Below are 18,396 nucleotides of genomic sequence, written 5' to 3'. Positions count from 1 at the left end.
TAAAGAGCTCTTTAATACGCAGTATTTTCTCCCCACAAATGTTCTTGTGCAGTGTATTCACACTGTATTCACATCACCTCTCAATCTTCTTTTCGATAAGCGCAACAGATTCAGCTCTTTAAATGTGTCCTTTTCAGTCATTTTCTCCTGCCCTTGAATTATAGTTCCAGCTCTTTTCTGTGCCCTCTCCAATTTTTCATAATCCTTTTTAAAATGTGGACCCCAGAATTGGATGCAGTATTTCAATATCAGTCTCTCCAAGGCTGGATACAGAGGTAAAAATCACTACCCCCCTGTTTTACACCCCAGGGTCACATTAGCTCTTTTTGAAACAGCATTACAGTGGGAGATCATGTTAAGTTATTTGGCCACTGTCACCAGCTGAATCCTTTTCAGAGTCACTGCAGTACCTGTTTGCTTGCCCTTTGAACAATCATATAACTATAGCTGATTAATAAATCCTTCCATTCTTATAACAACCAAAGCAAATACTTGTGTTTTTATTGCTAGAAAAAAACGTCTTCAACATTGAGTAAAGTTTTCAAAAGTGCCTAAGAGCCAGATTTTCAAATATATTTAGGTGCCTAAACATGCAGCTCGGTGCATAGCAAGATTTTCAAAAGAACCTGGGCACTTAATTTCCATTATCAGAGCTGTATATGAGAAGATGAGAATCAGGTCCAAGAGTCTTCAAACTTGAAACTGTTCACTGCCAGCCTATCAGACCTGAAGAACTGAGTCTGTTAGCACTAATGCTGCCTTTTTAACAACACTGTGTGTTTATTATTCTTTAAGGGGATTTTGATCTCCGCCCTGTAGTCAGCACTTGGTATGGATTTACATTAGTATAACTCTCCAGTATTCTTCTGCTCTCATTCCAGGAATAGGTGAAAGCAGCACAAGGGAGGATATTTCAGTTCAGTTAAATGCATTACATTAAAAAAGAAAACAACTTATGGACAGTTTAATATCAAGATCTACTGCTATGCGATGAGACAGCTTCAGAAAGTGAAGCTGGATACAGAAGTTAAAACTGTCAACTGAAAACAGACTCTCCTTAAGTAATGGACTATTAGAGAACTGAGAGCCCCTCAGAGTCTCTGAAACTGCTCAAAACAGTTTTTCAGGGTTCAGCAGGTAACTGAAACCTGAACCTTAACTATAGCATGGATATCACACTTGTATACTTAAATACTTAATATATTTTAGAGAAGACTTACAAAAATACCGAAAACCCTAATATTTAATACTAATTGGGCCAGAAAGCAAGTGCAAATGGCTCTGTAGGCCAGGGACTAGGATGCTCACCAGGGAGGGCTGCACATCTGGGTCTCAGACTCTGTGCATATGGCTATTTAATTATTTATACAAGGATAGCTTCGACAGGAGAGATTGCAAAGCACCCCCTTAGAAGAGCCAGCAGCCCTGCAGTTAGGTCACTTGCCTAGGAAAGGGGAGAGGAGGGATTCAAAGCTGGGCTGCCTGCAGTTCTTCTGAGTGACTTATTAACTGGGCTATCAGTGATCAGAGGGGCACCGCCTCCTCCTCAGTGATTAGAATGATTGGAAAAAGGCAACTATAGTGCCCATCTTTAAAAAAGGGAAGAAGGAGCACCCGGGGAACTACAGGTGGTCAGTCTCACCTCACTACCTGGAAAAATCATGGAGTAGGTCCTGAAGGAATCAATTTTGAAGCACTTGGAGGAGAGGAAGGTTATCAGGAACAGTCAACATAGATTCACCAAAGGCAAGTCAACCTGATTGCCTTCTATGATAAGATAAATGGCTCTGTGGATATGGGGAAATCAGTGGACGTGATATAGCTTGACTTTAGCAAAGCTTTTGATACAGTCTCCCACAGTAGTCTTGCCAGCAAGTTAAAAAAGTATGGATTGGATATATGGACAATAAGGTGGATAGAAAGCTGGCTGGATTGTCGGGCTTAACAGGTAGTGTCTATTTGGCAGCCGGTAGCAAATGTGGAGTGCCCCAGGGGTTGGTCCTGGGGCAGGTTTTGTTTAGTATCCTCATTAATGATATGGATGATGGTCTGGATTGCACACTCAGCAAGTTCATGGATGACACTAAGCTGGGGGGATAGGTAGATACTCTGGAGGGTAGGGATAGGATACAGAAGGACCTAGAGATATTGGAGGATTGGACCAAAAGAAATCTGATGAGGTTCAACAATGACAAGTGCAGAGTCCTGCACTTAGGACGGAAGAATACCAAGCACTGCTACAGACTAGGGACCAAATGGCTAGACAGCAGTTCAGCAGAAAAGGACCTAGGGGTTACAGTGGACGAGAAACTGGAATTGAGTCCACAATGTGCCCTTGTTGCCAAGAAGGCTAACAGCATTTTGGGCTGTATAACTAGGAGCATTGCCAGCAGATTGAGGGATGCGATCATTCCCCTCTATTCAGCATTGATGAGGCCTCATCTGGAATACTGTGTCCAGTTTTCAGCCCCACACCACAAGAAGGATGTGGACAAATTGGAAAGGGTCCTGGAGAGGGCAACAAAAAGAATCAGAGAGCTGGGGCACATGACTTACGAGGAGAGGCTAAGGGACCTGGGCTTGTTTAATCTGCAGAAGAGAAGAGTGAGGGGGATTTGATAGCAGCCTTCAACTATCTGAAGGGGGGGTTCCAAAGAGGATGGAACTAGGCTATTTTCAGGGGTGGTAGATGACAGAACAAGGAGCAATGGTCTCAAGTTGCAGTGGAGGAGGTTTAGGTTGGATATTAGGAAACACTGTTTCACTAGGAAGGTGGTGAAGCACTGGAATGGATTACCAAGGGAGGTGGTGGAATCTGCTTCCTTAGAGGTTTTTAAGTTCCGCCTTGACAAAGCCCTGGCTGGGATGATTTAGTTAGTGTTGGTCCTGCTTTGAGCAGGGAGTTGGACTAGATGACCTCCTGAGGTTTCTTCCAACCCTAATCTTCTATGATTCTATGATAACCATGCTCAGAAACTTATCAAATTCCATTTTCCAACTCATTCTGTTGCTTACCCCACAACTCCTGCGGGGACGCTGCTCCAGAATCTCCCTCCTCTGATCATAGAATCCTAGAATATCAGGGTTGGAAGGGACCTCAGAAGGTCATCTAGTCCAACCCCTTGCTCAAAGCAGGACCAATTCCCAACTAAATCATCCCAGCCAGGGCTTTGTCAAGCCTAACCTTAAAAACCTCTAATGAAGGAGATTCCACCACCTCCCTAGGTAACCCATTCCAGTGCTTCACCACCCTCCTAGTGAAATAGTGTTTCCTAATATCCAACCTAAACCTCCCCAACTGCAACTTGAGACCATTGCTCCTTGTTCTGTCATCTGCCACCACTGAGAACAGCCGAGCTCCATCCTCTTTGGAACCCCCCTTCAGGTAGTTGAAGGCTGCTATCAAATCCCCCCTCATTCTTCTCTTCTGCAGACTAAGCAATCCCAGTTCCCTCAGCCTTTCCTCATAAGTCATGTGCTCCAGCCCCCTAATCATTTTTGTTGCCCTCCGCTGGACTCTTTCCAATTTTTCCACATCCTTCTTGTAGTGTGGGGCCCAAAACTGGACACAGTACTCGAGATGAGGCCTCACCAATGTCGAATAGAGAGGAACGATCACGTTCCTCGATCTGCTGGCAATGCCCCTACTTATACAGCCCAAAATGCCGTTAGCCTTCTTGGCAACAAGGGCACACTGTTGACTCATATCCAGCTTTTTGTCCACTGTAACCCTTAGGTCCTTTTCTGCAGAACTGCTGCCTAGCCACTCAGTTCCTAGTCTGTAGCAGTGCATGGGATTCTTCCGTCCTAAGTGCAGGACTCTGCACTTGTCCTTGTTGAACCTCATCAGGTTTCTTTTGGCCCAATCCTCTAATTTGTCTAGGTCCCTCTGTATCCTATCCCTACCCTCCAGCTTATCTACCACTCCTCCCAGTTTAGTGTCATCTGCAAACTTGCTGAGAGTGCAGTCCATGCCATCCTCCAGACCATTAATGAAGATATTGAACAAAACCTGCCCCAGGACCGACATGGAGCCGTTGATCACTACCTGTTGAGCCCGACGATCTAGCCAGCTTTCTAGATGGGCACAAAGCTTCAGTTTCCAGCCTGAATTTCATTCAGGGCCAGTTATACTCCATTTATTCTTTTGACAAATTTGTTCATTAACTCCAGTTCCTCCTCTCCCTCTCTGGTGTTCTCTTCCCCAGTACATTTACACAGAGCTAGCACATCCCCTCTCAGCCCTTCCTTTGCTAGGTAAATCAAGCTCAGTTCTTTTAGTCTCCTCTCCTAAAGGTACGTCTTCACTACCCGCCGTATTGGTGGGTAGCAATTGATTTATCCGGGATCGATATATCGCGTCTCGTTAAGACGCGATATATCGATCCCCAAACGCGCTCACCGTCGACTCCGGAACTCCACCAGAGCGAGCGGCGATAGCGCAGTCGACGGGGGAGCCGCGGCCGTCGATCCCGCGCTGTCTGGACTCCAGGTAATTTGATCCAAGATACTTCGATCCAAGATATTCGCGTAGCTGAAGTTGCGTATCTTGGATCGATCCCCCCCACAATGTAGACCAGCCCTTAGACAGTCACTCCATGTTTCTGATCATCCTGGGAGCCCATCTCTGCACCTTTCCAGTTTGAATTAATTCCCCTCTGGCTGAGGTTGTGGAACAGCCCACAAACCCCAGGGCAGTAGAGCAGCCCCTCTGACAAAGTATGCAGTTCCTGGGTGTTGAGCCTTGAAGTTGAGGAAAAGCTATAATTTTTGCAGAAGTAGAGAAGGAGCCAGGGGAGGGATTTGAGTAGGGAGGGGATGACATGGTTGGAGCACAATTGAGGCAGCTGATTTTGTTGTCACAATGTTTGATCAGGCTCTTCATTGTTCTGGTGGGAGAGGCGATCTTGAGAAGCAACAAAAGAAGATGGTGCAAGGGGTGAGACTCAAGCAGAGTGCCCCTGGACACAGGGGAAACAACCCATGTAACCTCCTTGCCTACCACATGGGCATGAGGAAGATGAAAGCAGGAAAACTTTCCAAGCCCCTGCAGCCAGAAGGATTCTCCAGCAGTAGCCTTTGCTTCTCCCTTGAACACACCCCTTTGGTCCCAGAAATTACCTTTGTCTTCATTTCAGATCACACAGAGGAAGAAAAAAAGGCAAATTATGAGCTTTCATTCTGCCATGTTCATGGCGATAGTCCAACTGTTGAACACAATGTGCTGGGCTTGTGAAAGAGAGGGACAGATTTACAATCAGTGGTTTAAAACACACCTGTCTTCAATATGCCGTGTGATCCGGTGGGATCCAGGGGAGGCAGGGAGAAGTCATTGGCTGTGGGGATGACGATAGAACTTGGAGGCAGAGAGGTGTGATGGGCTGGGGGAGTTGGGAGAGGGAAGCATAGGAAAGGGAGTCACAGTAGGAGTCTTTGTTGGGTGGGAGGGTCATGGGCGAGGGAAGCCCCGTCCCTTAGTGGGAGGTGTTTCAGGGGACTATGGAAGAAGGAAGAGGGAAAATGGAACTTAAAAATTTCAGCAAGAATTTCCTCTAAAAGAGAAAAAAAATTACTAATGTCTGTTAGCTGTTATGAAGTTGTAGTATAGTGGTCCGTTCCCTGCCCTCTCACTCTGTACGATTTTCAAATTTTTGCAAAGTCAAACACTAGTAATTGTCATATGTTTCTTTGTTTGTTGGTTTTCTGGTTTTGGAATGCACTTTTCTGCCATTGTTTCATTTTTCCCTTGAAATATTTTTTGTATGAAAATGCATATTTGGGTCAACCAAAACATTTCATGACTTCATGTTGTTTTTTATCATTGTTTCAGTGGAGAACAAAAAAAAGCCTTTTTGGGGGGAATATTAAAACATTCATTTTGAGATTTGCAAATTGAAAGATCAGTTTTGGCGCTAGATTCGCAGGGGAATTACACACCATACACCAAATAGGGATAATGGTGCCTCCTTATACCAACAGACCAGTGATTTTTTTTCAATCAACAATCTGTAAGTGAGGAGGCAATTGATCGACTGCCCCAGTTTGATATCACCATATCTCTTACTGACTGAAACTGCGAAAGCAATTGACCTGCTGTCAAATGGTAAAGAACCTGGAGCAGAAGTGATACCAGCAGAAGTCTACAAGGTCAGAGGCTTGCACATGGCTCTGAAACTGACTGAATTTTTCCAGTCAATGTGGGCTCTAAAACTATACCCCAGGAACAAAAGGCTGCATCTATCGTCCACTTGTACAAGTGGAAAGATAACAGACAGACCTGCAACAACTGTTAGGGCATCTCCTTATCAAGATCCAGCAAAATTCTTGCCAGAATTGCCTTGAACAAGGGCTCCTGCCTGCGTGTCAGTGTGGCTTCAGAAAAAGGTGCGGAACCACAGATATGGTGTCTGCTGCGTCTCAACTTCAGGAGAAATGTCAGGAACAGAACTCCAACCTGTATATGACTTTCTGTAGAGGGGCGGACTCACCCCTGCGGCGCCTCCTGCTGGTCTCTTCTGGGAATTAGCTCGATTTCCAGCCCAGAGCACCCTCTGCAGGCCGGTGATCCGCCTGTCCTTTGGCCCCCGTGTCCTTCCCGGACACTGGTGCCCTTTTATCTGGGGTGCTGCCCCCTGGCAGTACACCCCTCAGTACTAGGGTCTCCCCTCCCCGGGGAACGCCCACCCACTAGCCTTACCTTGCCTCCGAATAAGGCCACTGCCAGTCACCAACTAGCCCCCGCTCCCTGGGGCAGACTGCAGTATAGGCCACTCATCTCAGGCAAGGTTAGGTTTGGACCTGCTGCCTGGGCCTACCCCTGGGCTGCCCTCTGCAACCCCCAGTACTCCTTGGCCTCCTACTAGGCCGCAGCCTGGGGCTTTCCTTGGGCTGTTTTAAGCCCTTCAGGGCAGGAGCGAGGTAACCACCCCGCTACACTTTCATTGACCTGACAAAGCATTGGATGCAGTCAGTCGGGAGGGCCTTTGGAAAATCATGGCAAAATTCAGTTTCCCAGAGAAATTCATTGCAGTGGTTCATCAATTTCATGATGGCTCGTGCTGTGGAAGATGGTGAGTCATCTGAACCATTCCCAGTCACCAAGGGAGTCAAGCAGGGCTGTGTGCTGGCACCAGCGCTCTTCAGTATGATGTTTTCTGGCATATTACAGATGCGTTTGGTGACTGTGACGTCTGGATTGGCATCAGATACCGGACTGATGGGAAACTCTTCAATCTGAGGAAACTACAGGCAAAGCCAAAGGTACAGGAAGTGGCTGTTCATGATCTGTTTGCTGATGACTGTTCCCTGAATGCCAGATTTGAGTCTGACATGTAGCAAAGTGTGGACTAGTTCTCTTCAGCCTGTGACACTTTTGGTCTCACAATCAACATCAAGAAGAGAAAAGTGATGTCCAGCCTGCTGCACCAGGAAAGCCTGATATAGGGCCTGCTATTACAGTGAATGGCCAAGCCCTCCGGGCAGTGGACAAGTTCAGCTATCTGGGCAGTGCACTGTTGTGTGAAGTTCACATGGATAATTAAACCAACACCAGAATTGACAAAGCAAGTGTAGCCTTTGGGAGCACAGAGACATTAGCCAACAAACAAAACTGAACATCTACAAAGTCATCATGTTGCCAACTCTGAGGTATCCATGCAAAACCTGGACAGTGTACCTGAATTACTTTCACATGGGCTGTCTGAGGAAATTGATGAGGATAAGATGGTAAGACAACGTTCCAGATATTGAGGTTCTCAGATGGGTAGGCACTCCAAGCATGAAATCACAGGGGAGATGGGCAGGCCATGTCACCAGACTGTCAGATGAGTCATTGTCAGAGAAGATCTTTTATGGTGAGTTAAAGGAGAGAAAGTGCTCTCAGGGAGGCCAGAATAAAAGTTTCAAAGATTCCCTCAAATTATCCTTGAGGTGTTTCAACATTGACCCAGAGTTTTGGGAAGATCTCGCTCATGCTCGTTCTACCTGGTGAAGTCTCATGCATTCTGGAGCTACCGTCTATGAGCAGAGGAGAACTGCTGAGGCGGAGCAGAAGTGCCAGCAAGGTAACTCTCGTAAGAGCAGCATGTCCATTGTTAATCTAGTTACTCACAGTGGCATTTCTTGTTCAGTTTGCCATAGACAGTTCAAAGCTCTAATTGACCTGATCAGCCACTCACGTGTTCCCAGAAACCAAACCAACCAGTGATGTCATGGTCATCTCCAAACTCGAAGGACAAACAACAGGAAGCCACCCCGGGGCAGAGCGCGGCACAGGCAGCGGCACTGCGATCAATTCTGCTGCCACCGGCACCGATACAAGACTTGCTACCGCCTAACAAGCTGAATCCAGCACCGGTCAGTGCTCCAACAGTTGACTGCAACCCCAAGGCGGGACCAGCGCAACTCCTGTGTCCTGCTCACATAGCAGTTTCTTCGGCACCACAGTCGCCACTGCTCGACACCGAACACACCCCGAGCTACATAGCATGGTACCATCCTTTATCTCCTGCACCATGCATAGTGGTGAGGAAGGATATGTTCAGGACAACGCTCATCCCCATCAGAGATGAGACCTACATGGAATGGAAAGCCTAAGCCTCATTCCTCCGAGCATTCACTGCCCTGGTATGCACAGCAGTAGCCTTACCCATTACCACCTTACCCCATGCAATGGCCACAATGGGGTCCTTGGCCCACATACCAGATCCCCTATCTTTCCCCAGCAACAGGAGGTTCCAGAGTACATCCATCATTACCACACAGAGAAACCTCTTACCCTCCTGAGACAGAGATAGAAGAGAAGAAATACTATCTCAGGCAGACCCGGATGATTCACCACCTGCCCCTTACTCATCTTCTGCACCAGACAAAGCGGTGACGCCGTCTATCCCTACGACACCAGATGACCTGAAACAGTTCCAAGAACTCTTCAAAAGAGTAGCAAATAGCCAAGAAATTTCCTTACATGAGGTGCAGAAGAAACAACATAGGTTGTTAAAAAACTTACAACCAGCATCATTGACCAAGATTGCCCTCCCCATTGAAGAGGCTATAATAGAGCCTGCGGAGGTAATATGGCAAACAGTGGCATCGGTATCCCCGACTAACAAAAGATCTGACAGAAAATACTTCGTTCCAGCCAAAGACATGGAATTTTTGTTTTCACACCATCAAGCCTGCTTTCTAGTAGTAGAGGCTGCTAATCAGTGTAGCAAACAGCCTCATTTACGCTCCTCACTGCCAGATAAAGAACACAAGAGATTGAACCTCTTTGGGCGGAAAGTTTACTCGTCAGCCACTCTTCTGCTTAGAGTTGCTAACTATTCTGCTCTACTAGCAAATTACGACTACTCTAACTATGGTAAAATACAAGAGCTCGTGGAAGACCTCCCCAAGCATAAACGTCCTCAACTCAACGCCATTATCAACGAGGGTCAGTTAATATCAATGGATCAATGGATGTAGCGGACATAGCTGCCTAAAGAACCACAACAGCTGTGGTTATGAGAAGAACATCATGGTTGCAGACTTTGGGAATTCCAAAAGAACTACAGCTAAAAGTGGAGGACCTCCCCTTCGATAGGGATAAACTATTCTCGTCTCCATACCATGAAGGCCTTCTGAACAATGCTGCATACACTAGGCAAACACCCACCGCCTGACAAACGCCCTCACTTTACACCAAACCAGGTCACGAGACACCTCATTTAACCGTCAACAACCACGATACTTCACTCAGAACAGACCCAAACAACGGGCTCAGAGATGACGAGCTACACAGAACCAGACCTCGTCCACCCGTCCATTTACATCTAAGCCACAATTTTGAGGTCTTGGTCGAGGGTATGCACCACCTCCCATATCTCTAGTGCCAACAGATACCCCATTCCACAGTTTTGGTCACCGCCTACGCCCATTTTACCATGCCTCAGCTGCGATAACCACAGATCAATGGGTTTTGGAGATCATACAATCCGGCTACACCAGTCCTTTCACAGCCATTCCCCCTACCCTCCCTCGTATCCCATCCTTCTTCAGGGACCCCTATCACGATCACCTTCTACAACAGGAAGTAGACTACCTCCTACTGCTGGGTGCTGTAGAACCAGCACCACATCAATACCAAGGGAGGGGTTCTTATTCCAAATATTTCCTGACAGAGAAGAAAGGAGGGGATGGAGACCAATCTTAGATCTCCGAAAACTCAACAGGTTCGTATGCAACCACAGGTACAAAAATGATCACTCTGGCCACAATAATCCCAGCGCTAGATGGTTTGCAGCCCTTAACCTCCAAGATGCATACTTCCATATTACAATACATCCTGCCCACAGATGGTTCCTGAGGTTCACAGGCGGACCCAATCACTACCAATACAGGGTCTTTCCCTTCGGACTGTCCACTGTTCCCTGCGTAGTCTCAAAAACGCTCGTGGTAGTAGCAGCACATTTATGACACAATGGAGTCATAATCTTTCCCTATTTGGATGATTGTCTTCTCAGAGGTGCAAACCGAGAAGAAACGGCAGGCATGCTGAAGACCACAATAGACCCGGTTCACCAACTAGATCTACAGATGAACGAAAAGAAATCCACCCTGGAACCAACCCAGCAATTGGAGTTTATTGTAGCCGACCTAGACTCCATACAAGCCAAGGCAATATTGCCAAACCACAGTTTCACTGCATTGACCAATCTTATTTACACGGTGATCATCAGACCACAAACTTCAGTGAGGACATGCCTTCAGATTCTGGGACATATGTCAGCTACAACTTTCGTAGTAAAGTATGCCAGACTCCATATACGCTGTCTGCAGCACTGGTTGAACATGGTCTATGCACCCAGCAAACACTATCTCAACAGATGTGTGACACTACCACCAAATATTATCCTCACCCTACAATGGTGGACACAGCCAGGGAATGTATGCTCCGGGATTCCCTTTCAACAAGACACCCCCCGCATCAGTGACTATTACAACAGATGCCTCCCGTGACAGTGCCCCCTATAAGGCTTTATGGAATATGCTTATGAATGTATATATGACATAACTAGAATATGTTTTATGCTACATATGTCATGTAACATATCTCTGTAAAGGTTATGATAGACACAATCTATTAATCCTATTTGTATGCATGTATCATTTTTGTACTTGAAGTTAGGAATATTGGCGGTATACTTGCTTGATTTCTATTGAGAAGGGAATGTGCAAATTAAATGCCCAATCAAGAACCACTTAAGCCAACAACGAACTCGAAGATGCCAATCCACATTGAAGCTTTCCCAGGAATGTGGCTTGTCTGGTAAGAAATTCAGTCATGAATGCACATGTGACTTGCCCATGTGACTCCAAAACTCCATCTTGGAGCTGGATTTTGCATAGGAGAGAGGAAGGGGGTCTCCCCCCACAAGGGAAAGTCTAGTTAAGCCTTTGGGAGACCCCTCAATTTTGTCTTCAGCTGGCTAAAGAGAGAGCCTCTCTACTCCCAAGGATACCTGAAAGAAATTGGAACAAAGGACAGTAACTACAGGGGGTGAGAATGATTGTTGGACCCAGACTAGAAGGAGACTAGTCTGTAAAAGGAAGCTTATTGAAACTGGTGAGGTTTCATCTGTATTCAGATTTCTTAGACATAGACTTGCGTGTTCTATTTTATTTTGCTTGGAAATTGACTTTGTTCTCTCTGTTACTACTTGGAACCACTTAAATCCTACTTTCTGTATTTAATAAAATCACTTTGTACTTATTAATTAACTCAGAGTATGTATTAATACCTGGGGGGCAAACAGCTGTGCATATCTCTCTATCAGTGTTATAGAGGCGAACAATTTATGAGTTTACCCTGTATACGTTTTATACAGGGTAAAATGGATTTATTTGGGGTTTGGACCGCATTGGCACTTTGGCATCTGAGTGGTAAAAGACAGGAGCACTTCTGTAAGTTTCTTTCAGTTAAGTCTGCAGCTCTGGGGCAAGTAATTCAGACCCTGGGTCTGTGTTGGAGCAGACTGGCATGTCTGGCTCAACAAGACAGGGTGCTGGAGTCCTAAGCTGTCAGGGCAGGAAAGTCTTGGCACATCGGTTGGCAAGTCCTAAGGGAGTTTTCTGTGATCCAATCCGTCACACCTACCTGATGGGTTGGGGTACCCACTTGGGTCATCACAATGTACAAGGCAAGTTGTCTGCGATGGAAAATCACCTACATTTCAATCTCCTGGAACTCTGGACGGTACACAATGGATGCCGACACTTCCTTCCACTCACACATGAGCCCTCAATCTCTATTCTCACCGACAATGTGGAGTGCATGTTTTATATCAATCGCCAAGGAGGAGCCAGGTCTCACTCGCTATGTGTAAAAGCCATGAATTTATGGAGCTTCTGCATCCGCAACAATATAAACATCACAGCATCATACCTACCAAGGTGCCAAAACACTACAGCCGACAACCTCAGCAGGCACTTCTCACAGGAACACGAGTGGGAAATCCACAACAGGGTTCTCAACACACTATTCCGAAAATGGGGTCACCCAGTAATCGACCTTTTCGCCTCAGCAACAAATCACAAATGTCCACTATTTTGCTCCAGGGCATGGAATGCCTTCCTCATCCCATGGAATGTGTCACTCATGTATGTCTTCCCGCCGTTACCACTGATCCCATGGGTCATCCGCAAGATACGACTCGACACCGCATACATCATTCTCATTGTCCCCACATGGCCCAGACAGACTTGGTTTCCGTACCTCTCACGTCTAGCAGTCTGTGCCCCACAACTGCTGCCTTTCCAGATGGACTTCCTGTCCCAGAACAAGGGCCTGACGCTCCATCCAGACCCAGCGAAACTCCATCTCAAAGCGTGGCTCCTCTTTGGTTCCAACATGGGGAATTGAACTGTTCGGAGAAAGTAAAATAGGTAAAAAAAAGTTGCCTCACCACTAACAATACTTACTGCCACAAGTGAAGAAGATTCTCCCTTTGGTGTCACCAATGACAGCTGGATGCAACCAAGGCGCTTCTATCGATGATCCTAGGCTACCTACTAGAAATGAAGGAAACGGGGTTAGCCATAAGCTCTATTAAAGTACACCTCGCTGCCATTACGGCCCTCCATGAACAGAGAGAAGGGGCTTCAATATTCATTCACCCGATTACACGGTGCTTTCTAGCAGGTATACAGAACATGTACCCAGAAGTACACCAACCTGCACCACCATGGGCTCTCAATCTTGTGTTCAAATGTTTCACAAGACCACCCTTTGAGCCTCTAACAACCTACTCGCTCCTTCACGTGTCACTGAAGGTCGTATTACTAGTGGCAATCACGTCTGCCAGACGTGTCAGCAAAATAGGAGCATTGATGACTGAATGACTGTACACTGTATTTACCAAAGACAAAATCATGTCATGTCCTCACCCAAAATTCTTGCCCAAAGTGGCTACAAATGTTCATATTACCCAAACCATACACTTACCTGCCTTCCAGCCCAAGCCACATAATGACTCCCGAGAAGCAACATTGCACATGCTGGATGTCAGACTGGCTGTAGCCTTCTACTTGGACAGAACTAAACCATTTCGCAAGTCACCAAGACTATTCGTCTCTACAGCAGAGTGCTCCAAGGGCTCTACAATATCGACGCAGAGACTGTCTAAAATGGGTCTCTACCTGTATTCAAACTTGCTACCACCTGCATCACAAAGAACCCACCGTGGGCATCAGATCCCACTCAACGCGAGCCACGGTGACATCGATTGCACTCTTGAACAATGTCCCCTTAATAGATGTTTGTAGAGCTGCAACCTGGACATCGGAGCTCACTTTTGTAAAGCATTACGCTATCACCCAAGGCCTAGTCTCAGACTCTATTGTTGGCCTTACAATGCTCTCATAACACACTTATACATAACTCCTAACCCCTACCACCCTGGAGGGGTACTGCTTTACAAGCACCTTGAGTGGCGCACCCACAGGGACACCACTCGATGAAGAAGAAGAAGTTACTCACCATGTGCAATAACTATGGTTCTTTGAGTTGTGTGTCCCTGTGGGTATTCCACTACCCACTCTCCTCTCATCTACTTCCAGTAGAGAAGGAACTGAGGGGACAGTCAGGGGGGCGCACGCTATAGGAGGTGCCAGTGGCTGCCCTTCCCCCTACCCAGTACTGCTGCGAGAAATCTCTGATCTCCAGCGCACAGACGCACCGACACCTAGAGTGGAGCACCCACAGGGACACACATCTCGAAGAACCATCGTTACTGCACAAGATGAGTAATTTCTTCTTACACTAAATCGATATCATCACACAGTAAAAATCACAGTACACTGGCCAAAACACAGTATTCACAAGGCCTCTCATTTTCAGTTTTTATTTTAAAATGTCCTGGGAATTTATTTAATGTAAAAGTGGGTGAAAATTGGTGCAAAAAAAATAACTTCACAGTTTCCTGGGACAATAATGGGGGCCGGGAGGACAGAAGAAAAGTCAGAGTATTGAAAGTAAAAACAGTTTAATGCTTTAATGTATTTAATAACTGTATTTAGCTGATAGCTGAAAATACAGTCCAGCTTGAGAGAATGCTTAAAGAACTGACTGCGAAAAGTAGTCAAATAGGATTAAAAATGAACCAGTTGAAAACAAAATATATGAGATCAGATGTTCTGCCAAGAACCCAAATTACTCAGGGAGAAGAGCAGATCCAAGAGGCTGACAAATACGTTTATTTGGGCCAGGAAGTCAAGATGCGCCACGATCAGAAAGGCAAACTGTCGCGCAGGAAAAAAAGCTGGATGGTGCACATTCAACGACATCAGGGACATCTTCCAAGGAAAGATCAGCAAAACAACTCGTGCAAATCTTTTTAACTTGACCGTGCTTCCAGCGATGCTATATGGCAGCGAAACACGGTCGCTGATGAAGACTGAAAAATATCAACTGTCTGTCACACAGAGGGCAATGGAATGAACATTTTTGGGCATTTCGCTCCGCAATCGCATCCCCAATGAAATAATTAGGCAGCAGTCTGGAGTCTGAGATGTTGTCAAAAGCAAGCTCCACAAAATGCGGTGGGCGGGACATGTGGCCTGACTCAGTGACAACAGATGGACTGCAGCTATATCTGAGTGGCATCCGCGAGAACTGAAACAGCCATGCGATTGGCCTCCGGTGGGATGATTTCTTAACAAGGACCTATGGACAAACATGGTGAAGGATGGCCAGAGCAAGAGAAGATTAGAAGATGTGTTGTGATCGGCTCAGTCTTAAAGCAACTAGTATGTACAAGTATGCAAGTGGAACCCTTCTGCCAGTCAATACAACACAAAACTGGTTTGAGCCTCCACCCAGTGACCTGGGCACCTCTAGAGGAAATACTGCCCCTCTCACAAACAGAGTCTGAGTGTAGCAGAGAAACTTTTAATGAAAGGAGGGAAGTAACTCAGCATTAATTTGGGAAAATGGAGGGTTCATAACATAAACCATGAGCAAAAGACCCACCTACAAATAAGTTGGGCTGTGTCCTTCTCCCTCAGGTTCTTAAGTCCAGCAACCCAAAAGTCCCTTTCACGTGTCCGTCCCTTTTCTGCACACCACACTACCCGCCGGCTCAGCGGGTAGCAATCGATGTATCGGGGATTGATTTATCGTGTGTAGTATAGACATGATAAATTGATCCCTGATTGTTCTCCCGTCGACTGCTGAACTCCAGCTTGGCGAGAGGCGGAAACAAAGTCGACGGGGGAGCCGCGGCCATCGATCCCGCGCCGCAAGGACGCGAAGTAATTCTAAGTTGATCTAGGATATGTCGACTTCAGCTACACTATTCTCGTAGCTGAAGTTCCGTATCTTAGATCGACCCCCCGTCCCCCAATGTGGACCAGGCCTTACAGTGCAGACCCAGAGTCCAGAGGTGCATCTGCAGAATTCACCTCCCACCCTGGGTGGAGGGCGCGGGTAAAAGAGGCACATTACTCGCTCTGTTGCCCGAGCACTTGCGTGCCGCTCCTCTTTGCCAGCTGCATTGACAGCCGATTGGTGCCCCGCTCTTCTTCGTCACTGCGCCTCACCTCCGGGCTCTGCCAATTGCCACCTCGCCAGCTGACTGTCAGTCACCTTCTACTGCCACCTGCCTCTCATGCTGTGACGTCTGCAGGTCAGTCTCTTAGTGATTTTCAGCTCTGGGCACAAACACGGTCCCACCACAAGCAATTTTAGCTCTCAGTGATTTTTAGCTCTTAGCAGGGTGGGCAGAGACACTGCCCAACCACAACTGATTTCAGCTCCAACTGAGATTTTAAAATAATGAAGGGGCTCCTAATGAAGTCTATTTAGCTCTCTCTTTGAACAGTGGGGAGGAACAGGTTAAACCAGACCAGAGACCCTTAAGAAGACTCCACACTTCCTGATTGGTACATCTGTCCCCCCTTACTTTCATAGGCCTCTGGCATTCCAGGCCCTGGCTTAACAAGCTGGTCAGCTGATGGTGACCCCCCCTCATTTGGGACAGGTTAAGCACAGTTCTGCTCCCCGTTGTTCCTACAATAATGACATCATTGAAACAATATTTCACTACTCCTTCATTCAGTACTAGAGTGATTTGTAACCCAGCACCAGCCAAAGTTGATTTATTTGAGCAACACAGCTCCATCTGCTGTATATCTAGGCAGAGTAGGGGCATGGCTACACTCGAAACTCCAAGGCGCCGCTGCAGGAGCGCTCCCACGGCAGCGCTTTGAAGTGCGAGTGTGGTCGCGGCGCCAGCACTGGGAGAGAGCTCTCCCACCGCTGCAGGTACTCCACCTCCCCAAGGGGATTAGCTTACAGCGCTGGGAGCGCAGCTCCCAGTGATGGGGCACTGTTTACACTGGCATTTTACAGCGCTGTAACTTGCTGCACTCAGGGGGGTGTTTTTTCACACCCCTGAGCGAGAAAGTTGCAGCGCTGTAAAGCGCCAGTGTAGCCATAGCCTAGGTGTGTTCATGTAAACAGTTTTTTCCTGAACTCTCTCCCACTCCCAGCTAGCTGTCGGGAATTCATTCAGACCCTGCTTACATATGTGGATGCGTGTGTGTGTGTAGATCTTCCACTACATTGCCTTATTTTAACAGACAGCATCACCTTTCCATTTAGGCTAATTTGTTATTGACATAAACACATTTATCTAATATAATGTATTGGCTGTTCTTAACATAATCTGTATTTTCATATACTGGAGAGGTCCAAAAATTGGATGAAAATAGTAAAAACTGAATAACAGCTTTTGTAAAACCCAGGCAATTAAAAAAAATTTGAAAAACTAAAACCGAAGGGCCTTAAGTATTCATAGATTATTACAGGAAGCTCCAAGTGCTTCACACACCTTCAGTCTGGAGAGTCACTACAGCAGCCTAATGAGGCCAGGAGGACTAGATAATGAGGTGAAAGCTGAAGAATAAAAGCCCATCTTTGGAGATACTGGATTACAGCTGCCCTCATCTCAGAGCTTCGCGCCTTCAGCGTTAGCCTCCAAGAGATTCAGTAGCTTGTGTCAGTTCTCTGAGGGACTGGCAGTTGAGCCAGTTCTCTGGGCTAGGGCCCTGTCTCTACACTCTTTGTTTGGGATGCCTCTGAGTTCTGGCCAGGAGTGAATCTGCATTAGCCTATTGACCATGGAGTTACTCAAGGCATCCAGACAATATTTGCACAGCTACACTCTGTTCAGAAGAGAATGAATCCCTCCCTCTTCCCATATGAAGGGGTGGTCCATCGTTCAGTCTGTTTCAGAGCACTCCCCTGTCTAGACTGTGACTGTTCCCAGTCCATCTCCTGTAACTCACATTTCCAGGTGTCTGTCATCCTGTGTGGGGATCCAGGAATGATACGCACCCTGGGCCCCAATGACATTTATTGCCTGTTAAAGGCTCTCTGCACTAGGGCCCTTGAAGGCCTTTCCATGAACTGTGAGACAACTGGCCAGTCTCTCCCAGTCTAGGCCAAGCATTTCCCCACTTGTCTAACAGTTTTCAACACCACCAAACCCAGGTCAGATCCAATCTCCTTTTGTGGTAGGGGCAAAACATCCTTCAAGTTTATTCCTTTGGCTCTGGATGAACGTCGGTTCTTCTCAGGGGAGGAGGTTGGCGTTTGGTGAAAGCAGCGGCGTGTGTCTTACATACTGTGAGGATGTTCCTTACTGCAGTATTTATAACATACCCACATGTGTCCCCAGCTGGGACAGGATTGTACCAGCTGGGAAAAGGTTGGGACTGGCAGGTGGCGTCACTGTCACGATTTTCTAAGTATTCTCCATCAATTTCCCGTTTGTTCAATGTGCCACATCTCAGTCCCTCACCTGCTCTCATATATTCATTGCTCTGTCACATTCCTGATGTGGGTGTTTCCCGAGG

At 46.7% G+C, this 18,396-nt stretch overlaps 1 long non-coding RNA gene across 1 annotated transcript in view; it reads right to left on the bottom strand.

Moving 5' to 3' along the window:
* LOC135977771 (uncharacterized) overlaps positions 1–15,708 on the bottom strand; it is a 67,600-nt gene extending 51,892 nt beyond the window's left edge. The window contains exon 1 of the long non-coding RNA XR_010595216.1: positions 12,755–15,708. This is a non-coding gene — a long non-coding RNA (uncharacterized LOC135977771). The remainder of the gene's footprint in view (positions 1–12,754) is intronic.
* Between the last annotated feature and the right edge of the window lie 2,688 nt (positions 15,709–18,396).

This window comes from Chrysemys picta, unplaced genomic scaffold (assembly GCF_011386835.1).
Source record: "Chrysemys picta bellii isolate R12L10 unplaced genomic scaffold, ASM1138683v2 scaf33, whole genome shotgun sequence".
Taxonomy (NCBI): Eukaryota; Metazoa; Chordata; order Testudines; family Emydidae; genus Chrysemys; species Chrysemys picta.
This window is presented reverse-complemented; position numbering and strand designations above follow the sequence as displayed.